Genomic DNA, 22,161 nt, shown 5'->3' with positions numbered 1-22,161 from the left:
TACCCTTTCTCACAAAAGCTAATCCTTGCTAACATATACTTGAAATTCTGTTTATTCTTATTCTTAAGAAGAGACTTGCTGACAAGGACATCTTGTTTTCCATCAGAACTTAAGAGGCATAGAAAGAAATGGGACAAAGAACCCCCAAGGGTCTGGCCCAAGGATGGGTACCAGGGCAAACTGATCTCCTATCGGATGTACCTGCTAGATATAGTAATTAATTAACCTCATAAAAATTGTAGAAATCTTTTATCACACCTGTATGTGCACAGAGCCAAATTTGTGCATCTGAAAGCTTTCATTTAAGAGTTGCTTTTTATTTTATCACTTTAACACTGTTGAAAGATTTGTCTTTAGATTTCAGGCAGCAACATTACAATGGACAACACACCTCACCCTAAAGGGAGATGCACACAAAGCAAGTCAGGTGATTTTTGTCCATTAGATGTAAGCACATAAATTGCAGACATTGTAGATAAGATGAATCCTATCCCATATTAATAACAAAACTTGTGACTGTGAAAGTCCTGCTACTAATTACCCTTCAGCAAGTAGAAACACATTTCTTGGATAATTTTATGAGTTCTGCTTGCCCACAAATAGAAACTAGCATGTCAGAGAAAAATACATTTTTATAACATGTTCAACAGGAAGAAGGTTTCAGATTTTTCCTAGAGATAAATAAACTTAATTAGAATTCCAAGGAACACTTTTTAACTTCTTTCTTATTTAAGTGATAGAAACTTCTCCATTTATGGAGAAAGAGTACATCTTCTAATGCAAAAAACATGGAAACAAGATGGTTTGGCATGCATTTCTTAACTCTGTTTCATCAAGCTTCTATTCTTTGTGTAAGTACTCAAGTTGCTACATGAGCAAATCTTACACAATGACTGTCATTAAACTGCTCATTTAAACAGTTGATTCAAGGGGAATATCATGGCTCTCTAGTCTGCCAGATAAGCACTCAGGAAGTGTTGCTCTGCTATTTGATATGTTTCCCTTCTTTTAAATTCTAAAGAATCCCATGACTTGCATAATAAGCAGCTTTACATTTTAAACTCAATGAGCAGAGATACCGACGCAAAGGAGAAATCTACCATTGAAAGAATAAACATCTCTGTTGATGCTTCATTGTTGAAAGGCTTTCCTGAATAAAACCAAAACATTTCCTTGCTTTGAGACACAAGTGGATTTCCAAATCTCACAGTGGTCAGAACAAAAAATCATTTCAAGTCCAAGAAGCATGGAGTACCTCTGTAAAAGGAAACCCTGTCAACAAAGGATATTCTGTTTCAAAGTACTACTGCAATGGAAATTAAAGACTCTGGCATCTTCACCCACATGAATTCACATCTCAGTCCACAAATGCCTTCATTGCATAGCTAAATAAAAGGATACAAGGAGTTTATGAGCAAACAGCAGATTATGCTGTTGATTAAACAAGGTGCTACAGTTTGGGATTGAAGATAGGCTGCTTTCAGTATTGCTTCAACAATAGAATCACAGAGTGGTTTGGGTTGGAATACCTTCCACTAGACCAGGTTGCTCAGAGCCCCATCCAGCCTGACCTTGAACACTTCCAGGGATGGGAATCCACAGCTTCTCTAGGCAACCTGTGCCAGTGCCTCACCATCCTCCCAGGGAAGCATTTCTTCCTAATATCCAATCTAAACCCACCCTCTGTCAGTGTGAAGCCATTCCCCCTTGTCCTGTCACTACATGCCCTTGTAAAAAGTCCCTGTCCTGATGTCTTGAAGTCCCTTTAGGTGTTATCAGGTCTCCCCAGAGCCTGTTTCCATAGGAAATGTGATCCAGTCCTCTCATCATCAAAAGCAAACACAGAAAAATTGAGAGTAGGCCTAAAATGCATTTGCACAGCAACTCTAGAGATTTAAAAAATACTCCAAATGAGTAAACTTTAACAGCAATCCCACATTTCAGTTACATTTCTTTACTTGTATACTGCAGGATCACTGTAACTATAATTGTTTGCATACATTTATATGACTGATCAAGAGCTGGAGAGAAAGATTCCAATTTCAGCCAATTCTTAGCAAGGAATGATCTTGTAGCCATTTATGGTTGTACTGTCATTGATTTACACCTGTAAATCAAGGTATGAACTGCCCAAAAAACCCAACAAAACAACACACACAAACACACCCAAGAAAACAAATCTGCTATGGTAACAACAGTTCACAAACAAATCTTGAAGACAGATGCTTCTTTTGTAGTTGAAGGAAGCATTTATGACTATGAAGAAAAAAGGGTTTCTTGGTTTTCCACAGTCTCCATTGCATCACTTATTGAACATTTTTTGGTAAAAATAATTCTTCCCCTTCTCAAACTTGGCGCAGTCTTTGTTTGCAAAATATCCATTTGAAGAGAAAATTTTATGCTTGAAAAACATTAGTTCTAAACTAAAAAGCTGCCTGGCTGCCTCTTTTTCCCAGTTCTCCTTTACAGCCTTGGTTTTCTGGCTGTGTAACTGCACCAAAGGCACTGATATAAAGGTAAAAATCTCAGGGTCCCTGTTTAGGCTTTGACTGCATTTTAAAAAGTAGAAGTACAAGCCCTGGTGAGGAAATATTGCCCGTGGTGAAGATTCCAAAGGCTTTGACTTGTTATTAAAATCTAAAATTAAAATCTTCACCTTGTAAGCAGCTTTGCCTGGGAGGAAAACAATATTTACTTTTAGATGTGTTAATAAGCTGTTTATGCATGGGCATGGAGGACTTTTCTATTTACAATAGGTATTGTCAATGTGCATCTAACAAACACATTAAAGCTGTACTGAAGTGTGAGTGCAGCACTAAATATCTGTATTTTGTACCTGAAGAAAAAAGGCTATTGAATATCTTGGAGATCACTGAAACTTTGTTCAGCTTGAAAAACTGGAGGGACAGTAGGAAGTACTTTATATATCCAATATTCAAGTCTTTCATATGCAAAGTAGGACACAAGAGAGTATTCCAAGGAGCACCATATGCTTAGCATTTGGAACAGAAGTGGTGCAAGGTAACCATCATTCACCTCTTGGAGAGCTAACTTTAATCCAGCATTGCTATCATATAAGCATCAAAAAAAAGATTTATTATTCTTTCTTTGGGTTTCACTCATAAATTTTAGAGGCCTTTTGCTTTGTATAACCAATTCTTCTAATTCATCTCCTGCATAGGTAAGCAAACACATTCTCCAAAGCAGGAAAACATCCAGAGTTTCTTTGAATTTGAAAGGTGCTGTTTTTAAAGAGATTTGCTTAAACACATTCACCACAATTCCTCCTTCCCCAGCAGGTAATTTCACAGAAGAAACTGACTTAATTAGTCTCACTCTTGGTTCTAGAGGAGTTGAGCTGAGCTCCAGAGTGTTTATACAGCAGTTGTAACACAGAGACCATTATCCAGTCTCTGCATGATATAACTACATTACACAGCCCAACTTCTAAGAGGCCTCAATTGTTTTCCTTCCTAAAGAAGAAGCCAAGTATTGTGGCATAACTTTAGAAAAATATCTTAATTAAACCTTGGGAAGTACAGAATACCCAGGAGACCACAAATGCATGATAAGATCAAAATCGAGTTTACATAAAAGAGGAATTGCTAAAATTGTTCAAAATTGCATTTCAAAAGATGTAACAGTTGTAAAAGAGAAAGAATGTGAGTTCATGCTCTCCTTCTGTGGAAACATTTGTTTTATGTATTTGTTCACACAGTATTGTGTAAGTTCAAGTATTTCAACAAAGTTAAGACATAATTTTTACCATTGTGCATACACAAGACCAGAATAACTCATTTCACAGTTCTTTCAATTCTGTGTTCAACTCTGTAAACTACGCAGGTTTAAGGAATATAGGTAGTGGAAGCTCTTCTTTCCCTAATATGTGGAGTTTTCATAAAATTGAGCAGAAATGCATTAAATAAGGAGCATATTCCCCTTTACTAGCAACATCCAATCTATTGTGAAATTGCAGCATTTTAAAAATAATCACTGTATAAACACAGGGGTTTAATGTTGAGTATTAATTTCTATTCCTTTTCTTTGTGTATGACCTAAAGACAGTACAATTCAAGGCACAACTTTATTACAACTAAACAGTAAAATCAATCTTGTTAATGAGAACTTGCTTGAATTCTATTCTCAGTCATATACTGAGATATAAGTGCTTTCCTGAAAGATTATCTTGCAGTAAGTATTCACCCTCCTGAAACATAAATCTTCAAATTATTTTCAGAAGGGCTAAAACGTAGCTCAATCAGCAAAGAATGAGCAGTTCAAATAATGGAAAGGAGGAATGATTTAAAAAAAAAATAAATAAACAAGCGGGCCTTGCAAATTTGCAAACAGTGTAATCACAGGGAATCTGCCTGGTACTGCCTGTTCATAGTCTTGATTGTCTTAATGAGATTATACTCTTGGAATGGCACTTATGAGCTTGAAGAAATAAGGGAAGATAATCATTAAAATTTGCTATGATGGTGGTATCCTATATGACCCCAGAAGTGGCTGATATCATACCAAAGTTTGCACAAATTTTGCAGGAGAATTTTCCTAACCTATTTAAAATTATTAACTAATGAAGGGAATAAACGGACAGAAGAAGAAGAAGCAAGTAAATATTGCAATTACAGAGGCACAGGAAATTTTTGTTAGGCTAGTCACGAAAGCCAGGTATGCAGATCAGTATGGTAATTTCTAACTTCTGAAAAGGAAAGGAAAATAATAGAGTCTCTCCTCAGAGTACAAACACTACAGTACAATGTTAATGACTATTCAGTGGTTGTAAAGCAACAGTGTTTCAGTACCACACTATTACTTACCACATCATATTTAAAATTTTTTACTAAAAATGAGTTACAGATGTACATTCCCCATTCCCAGGCACAGTTCTCACTTGGTCTCATCTGCACCACCTGCAGGTGCAAAGGATCCATGAAGGAGAAAAAATTCCTTTTCAGATAGAAAACACTTAAGGAGACAGAGAAACATACCAAGAAAATAGCATTAGAATGTGAGTCCAAGAAACTTCTTTGGAAAGCCTTTAGCTTCCAACAAACCTATGAACTCCCAGATTTCTGCAGCCTTTGACAGCCAGAGGAAAACCACACAAATAAATGTCTGTGCTACCCACACTTACTGACATTTCCAACTGTGCAACCTTCATTAAGTATTTCAACCAATTGTGAATGACCCTCCAGAGTTCATTTTACTGCTTTGTCAGGTCCCATTCCTCTAACAAGAATTTTGGCTACAAGGACTTAGGGACTGATCCCAAGAAAAGGTCCTTACCACAAGCAAAGCATTAAACCAAACCAGGAATGTAGTAGTTGTCCTGATCCAAAACAATGACAATTTCTGAAAACCAGAGACAGTTGAGGGTTTGTGCCCAAATGTGTTCCTGGACATGTTCTCTTCACTGGTACTAAATACACTGAATTTCAATGCTGTCTGACTTATCCAAGGAAGATACAGGACACAGTTCAACAAATAAGCAGGAAATTCTGTAAGAGGCAAGTAACTGAATTATAATCAGCAGGGTTTGTAGAGAAATGGGGAAATTCTTTTGAAGGAGGAAACAGGCACAAAAAAATCCTGCAGCACATTCAGCCAAGCTTAATGAGGTGAGCATATGTTTTCCATACTCTTTTCTCAAAGCACATGGAGATCCTGCCAGCAAAGTTCTGAACTGATGTTTTGTTTATCTACTGCTTCACCATAAACTTACTGCATCAAGGCTTTTCATATTCACAGGAATGAGGTCAGGCCTTACTCACTAATGTAAATCCAGAAAAAGCATCACCAAAACCTTTAGCTATTCTTTGTGAATGCAAATCACAAACATTCTTAATACTCACTTGTTTACCCAACTGAGGAATTTCAGTCCATACAAAGAAGGGGCAATTAAAAGCTCAAAATGAAAAAAATATATCACATATGTAAAATAAATTATATAGGAGCTATTAACTTAGCTGGAATTAGGATTTAAATGGTCATTGAAATATATATGCAATATATTTTTTTCTGTCCTTGGCTTACTATAAAAGATTTGAGAATAGTATGGCATTTGGGATTGCAATTTTGTTCTTACAACTATTAAAGTGTATAAGCTAAATTACTTGTGTAGCTTTAAGGACATTCTTTGGGGAAGTTATTTGAATTTCCATGTAGTCTGGAAACACATTTGCAATTATTTTGTTTTATTTAGAGCTCATGTTTCAGGAAATACAATTACAATTAAAAAGCTGCTTCATATTTAGGTTTGACCATTTGTAATTTTTGTTTAAAAGTTGAAGTTAAAAATAATAGAAAACAGGATTATTTCAATGTATTGAGTATGGTATTATGTTTACAACTGATTTTTGTTTCTGTAGCAGTTTTTATTTCAGCATTGCAACATGTTAATTATAGCTTCTGTTTGAAAAAGCCTTTGTCTCCAGGAAGCCTGTTTAGCACATGTTTAGTGAGATTTATGCATAAGCTTAAATTTAAGTTAACTTTAATGTGATTTCCTGAACAGTGGTGTGGCTTTAGCACATGAGTAAGAGAGGTTTTTTCCTTCACAATTAACTAAACTTCACAGTGTCCCTGAGGTCTTCTTGACTCATATCTCTTTAATGGATTTTGCTCTACTGTAATTCAAAGAAATGAAACACAGACAGATCAAGACACATATTTTTCCTTAATTCGGGGCAGATTTGAGACCTGGGATTTTTTCAGACCTAGGATTTCACTGAAAAAAAAAATTACTTAACTGCAAAAGTGGGAACACAAACCCAAATCAGAGATTACTCAGATATCCTGGTTCTTTTAGATTTGCCTCTAAAATTGCAGAACATGCCTAAAACAGACAATTCCATTCCAGTACCAGGAACCCAGTAGACACAAATCTGATCTCCTCTAGAGGTGGATAACACATTAATCAAAGAAACAGAATAGTTTGCATCAAAAGTAATTTTAAAGGCTATCTAGTCCAACCTCCCTACCAAGAGCAGAAACACTTGGACCAGGTTGTTTAGAGCCCCCAACAATGAATCTGAGTCAACCTCTCAATCTCATCAAAGGGCACTTCTCCTTTTTCAAGATATAATTTCTGTACATTTCCCAGAGTGCTTTTTGTGAACAAATCTTCTCTTTATTCTATAAGATTTTTCTTGTCTCATTCAATCCATGGCACTCAAGCACTTTGACTCAAGTACATTTATACATCCACTTTTCAGAAACACTGGAAAAGTGAAAATTCCTATTTTCTTGGGGATTAGCAAACATCACAAGGTAGGAACCCAGAAGAAGAGAGTGTAGGGATTTCTGAAAACAGTTCCTTACTGATCTAACTGGTCAGTGCAAAGCATCAGTACACACTAAGATATTTCTACTTCTCATTCCAGCTTGCACAAAGGAGGGAGGCAGTTGGTAACTCACAAAACTTTTCACTAACTCATCAAAACTTTGCACTATTGTACATCTCAACAGAGGCATCAGCATTCATTGGTTACAGATTATGTAACTTTTTCATTTGCTAATACTCAAACACCTATTTGCTCATTGTATCTCTTGATTCTAATGTTAATTAGTCCTCACCTGCAATTCTTTCCTCCACTTGAGTCAGGGGCCCATTTTAGTAGGTGGTCAACCAGTCAGTCACCACAATTTCCTACTGCCATAATTATCAATTAACAGTCTCCCATAATTATCTTTTTCTGAGTTACTGCTTAGTTCTGCTCACTTTATTCCTGGTGGTTCTCATCCAGACAGCACATTCATCTTGGAATTCACTTCCCTATTTCATAAAACAAAGAATTAGCCAAGCAATTGCTTAATGAGCTCTGCCTAGCTATAACTACTGATTAACAACTACAAAAAAAAATATATTTCAAATTTTAATTCAAGTCTTGAGGGGCTTGATATCACAACCACTGGGAGTACCACAGAGCACTCATTCAGTGCAACACCTAATGCATAAAATTGCTGAAAAGCACTAGGGGTTTTGTCATTTCAAACCACAACTTCTGGCTGTCCCAGGAGCACAAAGGGCTGGTGGGAAGCAGGGAGAAAGCAGCACAGCACAGTGTTTATTAAATCAACATCTGGGGTCTGCCCCAACTTCAATTTCTAATTTCAGAATTTAGCCTCAAGCAACATGTCATTACTTTTCTCATACTGGAGTAAGAATAACATAGATAATCACAATAACACCATTTCTGCAGAAATTCTCATTTCCCAAAGCAGAATGCAAGTCACCTTGCCCAGCCCCCACTAACACTCACACAGCTTGAAACTCCATCTGCTCTAGATATAATAAAACTTTGAAAACATGGACTTTCTGTGAAGCAGGCAGCCACATTTTCCACTCCAAAAGGTAATATGATCTTGAACAACCAGTTATTTTCCTAAATATGGTATTCAAAGAGGGTACTTGAGAGGTACTTTCCATTTGGGATATAGTCCTGGTGCTGCTGTCAGTGAAAGGTGAACCAGAGATGAGCATTAACTCTGGTTTGTCACTGGTGTCTCTCAGTGTGACAGCTTTAATGCTTTCCCATAACCTGACAGGTTCCCAGAGATGGCAGCCTGCCTTCTGAAGGTCTCAAAACAGCTTTAGACCTGAAGGGAAAAGATTACACAGACCATTCTTGTCTCTTTCAATGCTTTTTCAATACTTTGAAAAAAAGACAAAGGAAAGACCAAAATGCCGGCTGGAGAGACTTGTAAATAGGTGAAGTTACTGAACTTGAGGTTTGTGGATTTTAGCTGTTTTCCAGATGTCTAGTGCCCTGGTTGAGTTACTGAAGAACAGTCCAAATGCCCTGACACCCCAAACTTAGATGCTGCCATGAAATTCCTATTGTACTGCAGATACTTTAACTGTCAGAAAGTCAAAAGCTGCTCTGACATGTGACAGCAGCAAAACATTATTTTGCAATAAACTTAACAAAGGCACAATAAAAATATTATTAATATATTAATTATAATTAAATTACCAGGTTATTAGTATTTAAAACCTGGCATTGTATGTTATTCATTATGCTATTACCAATAAGAATAAATATTTAGCTTTATAAAGCCACACACTGTCAGAAGATACTTTCTTAAATATTTGCTTTGCTTGACATCAAAAGCAGGAAGTCTAAATTGTTTCCCACCAAGAACATCCTGGAAACCCTCTCTGGGAATTGCAGCCCCCCTCAGAAATACCACACTCCATCACAGAACACTTATTTAAAACACTTGGAAGAACATGAGGCTGACACAATGCATGAGAACATTCTTGCAGTCTGCCCAGCTTGCTCTTTTGTAAATCATTTGCCATCTTGCCAAGACATTCATCCCACCTTTCACACCATTACTCATAAGAGAAGATTTATTATTTTTGTTTGAACACTGTGATCAGAATGGTTTTGCTGAGTGCACATTGATCCTTTAAGATTTGTGTTCACAGAGGTGTCTTGACCAATGTGAGCTGGCAGATGATGCCCTCAGTGACCAGGAGATTGTCCCAAACACTGCAATCAAATAGTAGGTCTGATGACAATGTAACATGTATATTATTTTCTAAATTGAATTAAGTCCAGGTTGGCCACAGCTCTGAATAACCTGTTCCAGTGAAAGGTGTCCCTGCCCATGGCCCAAGGGTTGGCATTAGAAGCTCCTGAAGTTCACTTCCAATTCAAACCATTCTATGATTCCATGAAAATAATGTAATTTTACCAAGGTAGTCCCAAAGACAGGAAGGTCCCTCAGCAGCAGGAAACCCCCCCATGAAATTCTAGCAGAATGAAAAAAACATGTGTTCAATTAAATCCATCCATTAAACTAAAAGAAAGGAAAAAGGAATGAAACAATAGGGGTTTTTTGCTATGACTTATAAAAATATGAGAAGAAGCAGCATTGTGGCCACATTCTGCTCTGTCCTAGGAGCTAATGCCATCCTGCAGCCCTAAAAGATGGTGGAGGCTGTGGTGGAGATGCCACCTCTGAAGTATGACAGGTGAGATCCACGTTCATGAAGGGCTGAGGAGCACTGGGGGGAAATGCAGCCAGTTCAGCTTGGCTGTTTCATTCCCCACCTCCATCAGTGGCACTGCAGCAGATGTCACATTAAGCTTTGTCTGCTCTGGCATGTCCATTCTTTTGTTCCAGATGGCACAATTTCAGGATTTTTAGCAGGGATTTCACTTCCCCACTCTGCTTTTCTCTTTTTTTTTTTTTTTTTTTTTTTTTTTTTTTTTTTTTTTTTTTTTTTTTTTAACAATGAGGCTCACCATACTGCTCCCAGCTAACATTTTTCTGTCTCTTCCATCAGCTGATACTCTTTCCTGAAAGTATTTCAAAGTATGTGAAACATATGCCTAGGCTTCATAGGTATTTCATCCTTCAAATCAATTCAATTCTGAATTACCTATAGTTCTTGAAAAGCTATTTTCTACTATTATTTCTTCTGTTATTTTTTTTTCCTGTTATTCTATACATCAAGTTTTTGAACTTATGTTTATTAGATGTTTCTTTTCTGTGATATCTGCACAGATGTTTGAGGAAAGATCTCCCTGGAAGCTGTAAGGCATATTCACTCACCATGGACATTTCACCTGTTTCAGTACACAACAGGTAGCTCTGGGATGGAAACCAGGTGAAGATGGTTCTGAAAAGCTGCATCTCATTCCCCAGGCAGCAGGGTCTCTAAATCCCTGCAGAAGGGAAAGGCAAGACCTCAAACTGCAGCAGCTAAACCCACCCAAGCTTTCAGTCAGAACCCTCTTCCAGGAAGCTTCACTCTTAGCTGCTAGAAAAGGTCATGTATTTAAAGGCATATGAAACAAAATTGTTGTTGCTGCCTAATTTTCAAGGCTGTGAGCAAAAAGCTGCTCACAGACCTTGAAGAAAATGTCAAGGTAGAGAAGATTTTTTCCTAAATCCTTTTTGCCCAGATGAAAATTTACTGCTCTCAGCCTGGAGTAAAAACAAAAATAATGTACATACTATAACAACCCCAAGGCAAAACAAGAAAAAAAAAAAAAAAAACAGAAAGAAATAATTCACTGCAAGGTTAGAGAAACATAACAAAAAATTACAGTAATATAACTTAGCAGGCATAAAAAAGAAAAATTGATGGATTAGCTAGGACTGGAGGAACATGTGACACCAGCATGGCCTGACCCTTAGAGCAGAGGTGCACAAACAGCAAACTGCTGCCAAAAGCAGCTTGTGACTGACTGCCAGGAACAGTCAATTTGCCAAAGTGGAAGAGGAGGGGTGAGTTGAGATTCATGTGTGGGAGAAGACAATGCATGCCTATTTCTGGGGTGTGCAGTGCTGGCCAAACAGAGCTGGCAGCAACTTCAGGGAGAATTCTTCAACATGATTCAGAGATGTTTCAATGGTACACATGATGTCTGAGGCATGTAGGGGAAGGAAAATCAACCCAAAAGTTTCTGCACACAGATATAAAGACAACAGCCTGCACTTGGAGTGGGCCAAGGATAATGATTGTGAAATTATACACACTACATAAGGTAAGCTCAGTGAGTGTGGACAAATTCCCACTGGAACAGGAAAATGCTGAACTTGTCCCACAATTACTGTTTGCTATATTCAGCATCAGGTGAAAGACTAAAGAGCCTGATATTGTATCTGAGAACAGATATAACCTATGACATTCGGGTCAGTCAGGAGTGCACTGTGAAAGTACTTGTCCCACACACAGAAACAGCAGATGATACAAGGTCAGCTGGATTGAAAATAATTACTTCAGAGATGTTTTCTAGTAAGTTTGCCAATAGTTGTTAATAGGATTGGAATACATTCTCATTAGGAGGTGTTTGAGCACAGTATTTTCAAAGATGGTTCTTTCTGTCTTTTCATACTGAATTTTCCTCTTCATCTTTTTTTTACAGAAATTGAAAATGATCCTACAAGGAGTTATTGACAAATTCTGCTTGTTATCTAAAGTGGCTGGCAGAAGCATGAAAACACATTATACTGATATGCTAGAAGGAGCTAGAAGCCAAACTAAAATTTGCTCTCACACCCTATGGAGGCTGGCAATGATAATATTTTAATTACAAAACTGAAATTCAGGCTATGTTGACTGTAAGGCTTCCCAGAGCTCAAGCTGACACCTCTCCTTTAGGAGAGTCTAAGGCACCTTTGCCTTATTCAGATTAAGAAATTGCCTTCTCATTCCTTCCTGTCTAAAACTCTTACCTGAGCACACTGTAACTGAGAACTAAGGCCAGGTATTCATAAACTTTCATGATAAATGATAATAAATTTGAAGATTGTTGCAGCTGGGTTTGCTGAAGTACATGTGCAATTAACCAGTACAACCAGTGAAAACTTTAAAGTTCTTCCTGATTCCATTTTTGTCATCTAATGCCATGAGCAGACATGGATTATTGTTTCCATTGATGAGATTAATAATGTTGCACATTATTCCATTAGCAACTTCCCAAGAAAAAGTGAAAGGAATTCAGACAGTAAAAGAAGGATGAGAAAAGGACATGGTGACTTTTAAAGATGATCCAAATGTCTTTTCTAACTGCTTTTGAGTTGAACTTCACACATGCCAGTTTCATTTTCCTTTCTAAGCCAGCTAACAGCTCTCCTAGCATTGTGATGACACATGCATACAGATAGGAATCTGTCCTGAGCTCCTCAAGTGCTCTCAAAGCCCAGAAGACTGCATTTATAGTAATTACCAGAGCACTTACCTTCAATGTATATACCACTTTGCAAATTGCCAGTACTACAGAACACTCATGTCAACTCATATGGGACCAAAATTGTACTAAACCTGACAGCAGCCACACTGACATCACATATGTTCCAAAATAACCCATGGTCAAAGCCTCAGAACTACAAGTGCATAAATTGTCTTGTAACCAGTCCATCATTTATTTTGTTTGTTGCCCAGAAGTAAGAGTGGCAAACCAAGCCTACATTTCCCTCTGATGCAATTACTTGCTGATATTGTGCCAAATCCAGACTAATGGTTTTCATGCATCAGTAAATGTATTTGAAGTGGGGATCCTACAGCAGATTTTGTACTAACTTGAATAGATTTTTATTACTAAGTTTTTCATAAATGGCCCACTTCTCAGCTTGCAGCTCTGTCCTCATAAATATTTGAAATACTTAGTTTATCCTTCAGCTTCTCAGGAAGTGCCATATTAGCTGTTGAGGTTTTTTCAAGATGAAATTGATAGAACAAGAGCTTAGTTATAACCCTCCAAATGAGATAAAGGTCTCATTTTCTGTCTGTCATTAGTTTCAGCTGAATAATTTATCCACACTGGCTACTTGTGTGTATGTATATATGTGTGTGTGTGTGTGTATATATAGAGAGATATCACTATGAGTTCACATGTCTTTATCACATGAAGGAAAATAATAGACCATTACAATTTTGTATGAGCTGTCACTGAGCACTAAGGTGCCCCAGCCTTTCCTCATCTCATCATTTTCTCCTGCAAAAAATGAAGCAACTCTATAATAACTGGGGAGGGAAAGGGGGGAATGTTTGCAAAGATCCTCATTTTAGGCATTGAGCTAGGGAGGGGGCTTAGTGGGGACATGACAGTGTACCCCAAAAGACAGAGAGAAGCTTAAATGTGAATACAAGTCTATGACATATACCTTTCTTGTGCTGAGAAAATAAAGGCCTGTATTCTGAATATCTTACTTAAAAAATACAGATTCCCACCCTACAGCAGTCTGTAAATAGTTTAAACCTAGAGTGGGCTGGAGAGTAGAAAGAAAATGAGACTTCTGCTCCAATACAGGCTGCAGCCTTCCTTCTGCTGGAGGTTTTGAGGTTTAAGGGTTTAGAGAACCTGGGATTGAGGTCTAATCTTTTGTCTAATCTTTCACTTACAAAAACTATTTACAAATATATTTTTCATCTTCATATCACAGCTTTCTTCTAGGCATCTAGGAGATGAGAAACTTAACATTGATGCAAACATCAGAGGGTTTTTTTAATTTGTTAATTAATATTGCTGTTCAATATTATTTCCTAGCTCAATGGAAGCAAGCATGTCTGGGGATGGGGGGAGAAGTATTTTTTATTTCTTCTAAGATATAAACCATGAAGCAACTGCATCCACACATGGGATTATTAAATAAAGTAATTAATTTTTTTTTTAATCTATGCCAGGAGAACCAAAAAATTCTGAACCACATGCAGAGAAACCATGAAGGCAGAGATACCTTGTAATAGGCTGTTTTCCATGGCTGTATTCTGGCTGGAACAAGTTCCCTTCTAATCTGAAATAGCCCAAGTGCATTGAGTGCCAGAGGACACTGCAAGGAGCCTGAATTTGTGCAGAGTGTGGTAGAAGATAGGTATTACCTCTGTGTGTGGGAGCAGTGCTTTGATTTCTGGCAGAGGGCTGGTTCCTGCTTGCTGCTGGGGTAAGCTGCTATTTAATTTCACGGTGAATTGTGTCCCAGCTCTGTTTTCCTTTGCACTCTAAATCCTAGTAAATTGCCAAACACAATATACATTTGCTTTAAACAACCTGTTCTCATTGTCCATTGATGGGCAAAATTCTAACCTGAGCATAATCCACTAAAATCATTTTACCCTGTGCAGGCAGCAGTGCATCAACAGCTTATGTAAAGCATCAGCCTCTCTCTTTCATACTCAAATAGCCTGAGATTCACATGAGCTGACTATTTTTAACACACAGATCCCCACAGAGCCCTGTCTGGTAGACAATGGATATAGTGACACCCATTTTAGAGATTAAAAATTCTGACACAAACAAGCTGTGGGCCAAATAAACTGTGCCTAATAAGATTCAAGAAGTCTTGCATGCCTCTTCAGAGGCTTCAGTGACAATCTGGCTTCTCTCCACTAAGCCACTCTTCTTGTTTTTTTCCTGCATGCCCTTCCCTACCATAGGTGGAGAAGTCTGAAGCAAAGCCTTAAACAGTTTCCAGAATGCAGGGGTACTTTGTATTTTGGAAAGAAGATCAGAAATTTACTGGGTAAGAAACATCAGCATACCAAGAAGGATATCTAAGTCATATAGAATGTATTGGCAGCTGTTCAATGTTAACACACAGAATTATTCACTCAAGGAGAGACAGCAGCTGGAAAAAGGGCAGTAATACAGATTGCAAGAAGCCCAAGTGCACAAAAATGTCAAACCTGTAAGAAAACTCCATTCTCACTCTTCTACCTGAGTAGTTGTTGAATCTGCTGAGGCTGAGAGGAGACTGATCATTTTATCATAGTTTCTTCTTTCTATGACTTACACAAGCTGATTTTCACAACACTATTTTTCCTATCAGATCTGAAATTTCTCTTATAAAATCTCTAGTGATAGTTTTCCACTTTGCTTCTTGTCTGATTTTTTGCAATTTCTCCCTGACAGTTAAGTCATTCCACTGACTGGCATATGAACATTTATTTACACGCTAAGTATTTATGTAAATGCTTAAAATGTGCCCCATGGTCATCAGACTGGACTGGTGTTTCTCATACTCTATTTCTTGTGCATTTATTCTCTCAGTCAAATTTTAGAAATCATTTTAAAATGGGGTAATTAGAACTATAGGCATACCACATCTTTAAACAGTCACATAATAATGCTCTCATTTCTATCAGGTTCTCAAGACTGAGCTTGATCTTTTGGTCATCAAGAAGCAATATTCTTAACTTCACTTTTATCCTGTGAAATGCTCAACTAAGTGCACAAAACATTTTACTTGGAGGGCTTCCTGGCATTAGGATTTTTTTTCAGATGGATCAGGGCCTTAAGCCCTCTATTTAATGGCCAGGCAAGCACAGAATATTGAGGTTTGGAGGTGCAAATATATCCCCACAGATACAATGGATGCTTTGAAACCATATTCAGTTAACTTAAAGTGTTTCAGCCCTCAACTGACATTACTTTTCATGGCACAAAATAATCCAATGTAAGGACTTAATTCAGCAGGGTTCTGATTGAATGGAAAATATGTGACCTGTAAAACAATGATAATTTATTTCTAAAACAAAATATCTCTTCATCCTCTCCATTAGATTACATAGTGCTCACAGCCATAGGCACATTTTACATTAATTACTGATGGTCTAAACAACATATGGCTTAGTGTGAATATTTCATAAAATTCTACCATGGAATTTAACTTTAAGTGAGTCTTAATTCCACCTGAAAGGCCCCCAAGACTACTTTCCTAAAAACAAACCCAAATCAAAGAAAGACTTGGGTGGAATCCAGACAACCTATTATAATTCAGTATTCAGAAGGCAATATCAGAAGGAATGGTCTAAAGACACAGGAAAGGACAGAAATAATACAAGAAAGCTTTTTCTCACACACACTCCAGCATTATTTCATTTGTCTGAGAAATTCTAAGAGAAACAGTAGACCACAGATACTTTCTGTGGAGAAAAACAATATATGCTTTTCAATAAGAACAGTCTCTAGCAGGCTTTGTATTTAAGAAAATGAAACACAATCATTATTATTCTCAGCAGAAGATATAAAAATGGACTTACCTGATGTCCAGTATTCCCTTAAGGTAGTCTGGGACTAATAGGAATAGGATATGAAACCTCATCTACCCATCAAGCTCTTATTCAGACTGTGGTAGCAAAATACCTTTTGAAAATACCATATCAATGATCATCAGGTATGAAAGATTTCATCTACATTTCAGCTCCTGAGGGGAACTTTCCCTGCATATATATATATACACATATACATAAATTGTCTGAATGCCTGCCCATGTTTCCCTCTGAAATGGTTAACAGGAACATTAATATTGTAGATTTTATATTTTCATTGTAAAAGTGTAATTCTGAGGATGCACATGAAAGCATCTCATACTGTTTTAACTCCTAGGTTGACTGATTTTTCCACGTGTCTTTATTTATCTAACCTTGCTTTGTCTTCCTTAGTGAAAATCTTTGGCACTGGCCAAAGCATCCTAAATCCCAAAGATACAATTGAGTTTCTTCAAGATCTGTCTTGTAAATATGTTATTAGTATGTTAATAAGGTCTTTTTGTTTCTGCCACTTGTTAGTGGCCTATATTTGTCTATTTTTTTACCCACATTGCCTAGTAGGGGAAAAAAAATACATGAGTGCCTAATATTTAACTCAAAATAAGATTCAAATCATCTAGGCTTCCTTTTTAACTCTGTGAGCAGAGGCCCTCAGAGCATTCCAGTTTTGCCATTTATTTTGTATTTGTAAATCCTACTCTGAGTGTAAGGGGATTATGAGAACTGCTGGGGACAAGGGAATAATAATCCTTTACCAATATTTCCTTTGAAAAGCAGACCTTGAGTTCCCTAATGGTAAATCTTTCCAGTGGATTAGTCACAGAGAACATCATATCTCTGCTGACGTTAAAAGTCTCTTCTAAACATGTTTCAAAACCATTTATTTCATTTATGAAACAGCTATTTTTCAGTTGGTGTTGTTCTGCTTATTGATCACTGAGAAAAGTCATTAAGTTTTCATTTGCAGGCATTCAAGGTTATAAAAGGTTTTCTTTCATTCATTAAGTATCTGAAGGAAAATGGTCTTTTCTACACACAAGTCAAAATATGTTTCACTGCTTAAATTCCATTTAAGAACTCAAGAAAGGCCTGATTAGGGGGCTTTTGCCCAAATCATAAAAATATATGAGACCAAGAAAGTAGAAGAGAATTTTTCAGGAGGCAATATTCATCAGATAACTTCATCAAACACTTGATTTAGGTACAGCATTAATAGGCCAAAGAAAAGAGTCACAAGCAGTGTTTTAATTAGAGGCAGAAAGTATATCTACCACTCAGTACTCTAAAGCCAGTCCTTACAGGGAGTTTTTCTTTTAAGACCAAGCCATCAGTAGTTCCTTTTTGCCACTAGTGTTTCAACAATCACCATCATATGTTAATTCTATTTACTAATTTAATTATAGTTAATTTTTTGTTGCTGAGTGGTTTAGGTTCAGCTATAATGTGAAGTTACATGTTCATCTGTGGAAAAGAGTGGCCATTATTTTATAGGATTTTTTTTTTCCTTTTATTTTGTAGGATTGCATAAAACCACATGAAACATGTTTGCAAGAAATCCACTACACCTAAAAGGCAACTTCACACTAGTAAACACCACCTAGCTTTTGCACAGCAGCTATTTAAATCAAGGCTCTCCAAACTTAAAACAGGACTGAAAATAAATTTTAAAATGGACTGAGATTCCCATTGATGCAAATTATACAAAGTTTAGAATTTTTTATGTAACTTCAGTCAGTTTTGCTCGCCTTTGCCTCTCAGAAAGGGAATTGAAGTTTTCAGGGCACTGCTCCACCAGGTAAGGTCTGATGAGCTCAACATCTCAGTAGACTGGAAGTAGAACAGAAGATAGACAAAGGATAACAACCATAACTCTGACCAACAACTCTGGCATGGTCAGAGACACCTGGACTGGGAAAAGAGAGATAAGAATGAGAACCCAATCAACACCAGAGCCAAAGAAATCTGTATCCAAGAGGAAATCAAATATTAAGAACCTCACAAACTGGGACCAGTGAACATTGAACCAATTAATTTTGATGAGTTTTGACTGTATAAAGTGTGGAAAATCTAGTAAAATTCATGTGTGGTGCAATGGTTCTGTCTGCCCAACCTGGGCAGTGAGTGGATGAAATTACTTCTGTTGCACTTCCTGGCCAGAATAAAGTAATGCCTTGATTCACTAACTTTAAAATGGTTTTGGACAGTTTTTCTGTTTTTCCTGTAGTTTTGGTGACACCATGGCAACTACTTAGGATGGCATGGAAAAAGAGGAGCTACATGTCACTTGACAAATCAAATACATATGGAAAAAGAAAGGGATTTCTTCCCAAATTTCTTTCCCATCAATTGCAGTATTACAAGACAAAAGAGATAGTTAATCCCAATAACATTCATGTTATTTTCATCAGCCTTTTTAGCAAACTACAAGGCATAAAATTAATTGTTAAGCAGCCACATGTAGTCAAACCAACCTGAGACCAAATTCTAAAAGCACTTTAGAGACAGATGGGAGAACACAAATCAAAGACTGAGTTGTTTTAATTCATGATTGATCCTCCCTTCCTTCCTTCCTTCCTTACTCTTTGACACTTTTAAGTAAAAAGTATCAAGTATTTTGGCACCAACATCTAACCTCATTTGGTTTCAATCAAGTTTTGGGTTATTTTTCAAATATTTCTGGGTTCAACCTGTGTGATTCATAGATTTAATTTTCTTTGCTCTTCTGTGTTTAAACCACTTTGAAACAACATGCAATAAGGAAAGCAGTACTATTATTATTATTATTATTATTATTATTGCTATTAAACTGTACTGTTATTGCTCCTAGATATTTTCTTTGTTGTGTGTTCATTATTTTAATTATATAAAAGCATCATCATGCTCTTCTTTAATCTCACCTTTGTTTCCATACACCACCAGTGTGCATCTCACTAATTAGATTTCTAATTTTTGTGAGATCTGCCTCTTTCTTACTCACCCAGTCTCATCACTTTCAAATAATTTCAATGAAATGTCATTAACACTACTCTTAATAAAAATACTATTCCCAGATGCAGTCTTAACGACACCTTCGTAAGATTTATCTTTGAGCAAGGCATCATGGTGGCAGTTTAGGACTCAGAACACTAACTGCTCAAACTCCTTCCAATCCAAGTGCAGTTGGCTGAGAATTGATTTTTCCATTGCAGTGTGGTGTTGGCATTTGTACATTGTATAGAGTGGGCTGCCTGCCAGCCTCACCACTGCCATGGAGGACTAATATAATATTATATAGACTTACAAGTTTATTTCTTTGCAAGCTACCACAAAAAGAACTGGAACTTTTTCTTAGCTAAGAACAATATTGTTATTTGATTGACATTCCTTCCAAGGGAAGTTAAATCATGACAAATTCCTGACTGGAATAGAGCTGTAATTGACTGCACATTGCAAAATCTCTACTAGAGACACTCTTTTGCAGTCTGGTCTAGGTTCTCCAGGATGATTTCTAGGGCAGAAATTATGCATTTGTTATCTGGTCATAAATCCTAGTCTGACACATCTTGATTTTTATTTTAAGACAAAGGCTGAAATTCTGTGCTTGATAGTAATGGTCATGTTTCCCTAACATCATCTTCTCATGGTTTATCCACTGGGTAGTTGCTGATCCAAAGAAACAGTTTCAAAAGTACTTTAAGCAGGAAAAAGTAGGAATTTCACTTAAAGGCAAAGATTTATATCCTTGTTACCAGGCACTCACCTACAACTAAAGTCCTCCCTTTGTGCTATTGAAAGTGTTGGATGTACAGTGAAAAGGATCAGAAAATCCCCTGGGGCTAAAAGCACACCGATGAGCTTCCTGCATTCATTTCAGCTCCAAACTGCTTCCCAAGATGACTGTACTGACACAAAAAAAGGGAGTGGGGAGGAACAGAGAAAAAAAGATGGATTAGTTCTTTTGAAGGTGTGCCAGCATAAAGCATTCATAAAGCTGCTACCTAAGGGTCGTTTTGAAGCTTGTGCTACCCAGACAGGTTGTGGCTGCACAGAAGTTTTTCATTTCACAATAATTCTCACTGCACCATCACCTCCTATAATCCCCTTACTAGAGGTAAAAGCACTGGGGCATGTGCATGAAGGAGCACTTTTGGGTATAAGGAAGTGAATATGTAACATTCTTCATTACTTCTGGAGCATAGCTGAACTTGAGAGGTGTAATTCAGATCCTGGTCTGTACAGATATTTGTTGGATCTGCTGATTTTTTTACTTCTTGATTCTAAGCTCTCCTTTCAATGCAATACTGAAGAGCAGAACTAGAAAATCAAAAATCAAAAGAGAGAGGATGAGAGCATGAGAGAGCAGAAAACTCTACAGATTTTAATATCAAAGTCCAAAACTGTAATTCTGATAACTCCCATTCAGTCTCCCTCTAATCCTGTGTGTGGTGTGAAGGAGTTCTGTATCTCTTCAGAACTTTTTAATTCATAAGGTCATAGAATGGTTTGGATTGAAAGGACCTTAAAGAACATCTAGTTCCATGATCAGTAATACATTCTCATAGACCAAGGTGCTCAATCCAGCCTGGCCTTGAACACTGCCAGGAGTCAATTATCCACAGATGCTCTGGGCAACCTGGTCAACAAATCTAAAAATGCAGGAGAAAATCCTCTACCTCAATTGCTCAAGGATTTGCAGATTTTCTCAGGTCATAACATGACTCTATTTATTAAAAAAAAAAAAAAAAAACAAAACACTTTCCATTCCATTTTGCAGGAGTGGGCTTGGGGAGTGATTCTATGAACTGTACCAGGCACAATACCAGGCAGAGAAACTGATGCCCACTTCTATTCCCAACTGAGCTCCCTGATCATTTAAATGCTCCAACTACTGGCCAATGAGTCACAGTTTTTCTGGTCCTTTCTTTTGATCCCATGTTTCCCTGAAAATGATCAAAGACTAACTATACATTATTCTTTCCCAGAGTTATAGAAGTATCTCAGGAGGAAGAAACTGAATTCATGTCCTGACTTCCTATGTAAGTGCTCTAAAAAAAAATAACTGCATAAAGAGAGAGGATCTTGAGGATTGGTTTTAAAAGAAGAAATTAAATGTTTAGCAGATCTGAAAGACACTGATCTTCATTAGCTCAAAAGAAATAAAAAGAATTTAAGACCTGTATGATCAGAAATATTTACACATCCATGGCAGTACATTCAGTGTAATTTGAACCATTTAAAGTGATGCCTTGCACAGGGTTCATGGTATCCTGGATTTCATTTTGACAGGACAAACTTTCCCCCTATCCACTTGCAGTTGTAGGGGGAAAGAAATTTAGAGTTCACTAGGGAGGTTGAGAGGTGATACTGGCACTGCCTAACACAGCACCTAATTTCCACAATTTTAGTTCAGGGATGGTGACTCCACCAACTCCCTGGGCAGCCCATTCCAATGCTTAGCAGCCCCTTCTGTGCAGAACTTCTTCCTCATGTACAACATGAGCCTGCCCTGATGCAGCTTGAAGTCCTGTCCTCTTGTCCTGTATGGGAGAAGAGGTCTGCTCTCACCTGACTCCACCCTTCTTTGATATTCATCTTTCATATTTTAGAGAGGAATAAAGTCACCCCTGAGCCTCCTTTTCCCCAGGCTTAATACCCCCAGCTTAGAC

This window comes from Erithacus rubecula, assembly GCF_903797595.1.
Source record: "Erithacus rubecula genome assembly, chromosome: 5".
NCBI classification, from domain to species: Eukaryota; Metazoa; Chordata; class Aves; order Passeriformes; family Muscicapidae; genus Erithacus; species Erithacus rubecula.
This window is presented reverse-complemented; position numbering follows the sequence as displayed.